We start from the raw sequence: 3,101 nt of genomic DNA, 5'->3' as shown, positions 1-3,101 counted from the left end.
TGCTCTGTCACCCAGGCTGGAGTACTGTGGCCGGATCTCAGCTCACTGCAAGCTCTGCCTCCCGGGTTCACGCCATTCTCCTGCCTCAGCCTCCCAGTAGCTGGGACTACAGGCGCCGCCACCTCGCCTGGCTAGTTTTTTGTAGTTTTTAGTAGAGACGGGGTTTCACCATGTTAGCCAGGATGGTCTCGATCTCCTGATCTCCGGATCTGCCCGTCTCAGCCTCCCAAAGTAATGGGATTACAGGCTTGAGCCACCGCGCCCGGCCTATGTTCATATTTTTTAATCTGCATGGGAAATCCAAAATGATGGGTGCAAGGTACTTATCGCTGTTTTGCCTAACTCAGAACACAAGTGGCAGGCATGGTTGTAAAAGCCACAAGGTAGACTACAAACCCACAGATGCCTGAGGCAAGAGATTATAGTTAGAGACATACAATAAACCATATAAGGCCTGAAAAAACAATCTCTTTGGGAAATCAGGACATTTAAAAATGGCTATTTATACATGGGAATATAGAAAGTCATGAGTAGGTACAGGTGAGATATACACCCAGAATAGTCTTGAGAATATCCTAAGCTTTACCTCAGGCTGATCACTAGGCACAGAGGAAGCCTTACTACATGGTGGAGTACACCTTCAGAGAGCCAGTCTCTAAAAACTGGGAGAGTCAGTCATTCTTTCCATTTTGGTTTTTGTTTGTTCAGCTCCTGAATTTCAAGGAAATCTCTGTCAAAGCATTAACTTAGCATAAACTAAAAAACAGAGACTTCAGGGATCACAGATGACAAGGAATAATCTTTGCAAACATAGTTTGGAAAAATCTTAAACCAAGTGGATTACTACAGCTTTCAACAATATAAAAAATAAAAAAAGATAGAGAAGCATGATAAACTGATTTTCAGAGTTGTCACATTAAAATGGTCAAATGTTCAATTTTAAAACAACAACAAAGATTACTAGTCACACAATTAAACAGAAAATCATGTGTGAAACTAACAAACTAAATGGGCAGAAAGTGTTCCCAAGACAGCCCAATGAACTTGACGAACAAAGATGTTTACAAAAATTATCTTAAATATGCACAAAAAGGTTAGGAAAAACATGGACTGATATTTAAAAGAAAATAGGAAAATGATATGCGAACAAAGAGATATAAATTTTTCAAAAAACAAAATGACATATGAACAAAGATAAATTATTTAAAACAGCAAACAGAAATTCTGGAGCTAGAAACTAAAATAGCTAAAATAAAAATTTGAATAGAGAGGTCCAACAGCATCTTTGAACATGAAGAAGACTAAGTGAACTTACGTACATGATAATTGAAATTACTGAGTCTGAGGAAAAGGAAAAAAAGAATGAAGGAAAGTAAACAGAGTCTAAGGAGCTTGTGGGAAAACATAAACAGACCAACATACTTATTATGGGAGTCTCAGAATGAGAGAAGAAAGAGAAATGGGGAAAAAAGAAAGATTATTTCAAGAAATACTTACCAAAACCTTCCCAAATTTGATAAAAACATGAATCTATAAATCCAGGAAGCTCAAAAAACTCCAAGTAGGATTCTTCTGAAGAAAACAACACTGAGACAAATTATAAGAAAACTATCAAAGCCAAAGGCACAGACCATCTGAAAACAGCAAGAGAAAAGTGACCATCATGGACAAGGGATGCTCAATAAGAGTCAGCCAATTTCTCATCATAAATGATGGAAGCCAGAGGCCATGGGATTATATATTAAAAATACTGAAGGAAAAATACTGTCAACTGAGAGTTATATCTCTAAAAATGTCTGTCCTTTAAATATGACACATAAATTATGACATTACCAATGAACAAGAGCTGAGCAAGTTTATTACCATTACATGTACCATGCAAGAAATACTAAAGGAAGTCTGTGAGATTTAAATGAAAGGATAGTAAAGAGTAACACAAAGTCAAATGAAGATATAAAGTTCATTGGTACAGTTAATATACAGGCCATTATAAAAGCCAGTATTATTGTAATTTTTGATTGTAACTCTAATATAGTTTGGGTGTGTGTCTCCTCCAAATTTCATGTTGAAATGTGATCTCCAGTGTTGGATATGGGAGGTATTTGGGTCATGGACACAGATCCCTCATGAATGGCTTGGTACCATTCCTATGGTAATGAATGAGTTCTTTCTCTGGGAGTTAATGGAAGATCTGGTTGTTCAAAGGAGCTTGGCACATCCCACCTCTCTCTTGCTCATGCTATGTGACACACTGGGTCCCCTTCTCCTTCTGCCATGATTATAAGCTTTCTGAGCCTTTACCAGAATCAGATGCCAGTACTATGCTTCATATACAGGTTGCAGAACTGTGAGCCAAATAAACCTCTTCTCTTTACTCAGTCTCAGGTATTCCTTTATAGCAACACAAAACAGAATCACAAACTCCGTTTTTAAAATTTTTCTAGAATTTAAAAGACAAATATTTAAAATATTTATGAAACTATAAGTTGGTATGAATTCAAATTAGATAGTTGTAACTTTAGGATATTATATATATAATCCCTATGGCAACAACAAAGAAAATATCTAAAAAAATCAAAATGAATGATACACATTTGTAAGAGATAAAAATTAAAACAACGAAACTCATGGAGATAGTAGAATGATGGTTATCCGAGGCAAGGAAGGGTAGTGCAAGGGAGTGGGGGATGGTTAATGGAAACAAAAATATAATGTGATACAATAAATAAGATCCGGTATTTGATAGCACAACAGAGTGACTACAGTCAGAAATAGTTGGTTATAACTTTTAGAATAATAAAGGAAATACAATTGTAACATTCATAGCACAAAGAAAATGATGAATGCTTGGGGTGATCAATACCCCATTTACCTTGATGTGATTGATGATTACATAATGTATGCTTGCATCAAAATATCTCAGGTACCCCACAAAATATAAACATATGTCCCAATAAAACTTAAAAATTAAAAATTAATAAATACTTGATAAAAGTATCAAAATGAGTTGCTACAACAATTACTGAAATACAAAAAATGCAGTAAAAGGAAGGGCGGAGCAAGATGGCCGAATAGGAACAGCTGCAGTCTCCAACTCCCAG

The sequence above is a fragment of the Colobus angolensis genome, unplaced genomic scaffold (assembly GCF_000951035.1).
Source record: "Colobus angolensis palliatus isolate OR3802 unplaced genomic scaffold, Cang.pa_1.0 Scaffold570, whole genome shotgun sequence".
NCBI lineage: Eukaryota > Metazoa > Chordata > Mammalia > Primates > Cercopithecidae > Colobus > Colobus angolensis.
Note: the sequence above shows the minus strand (reverse complement) of the source record.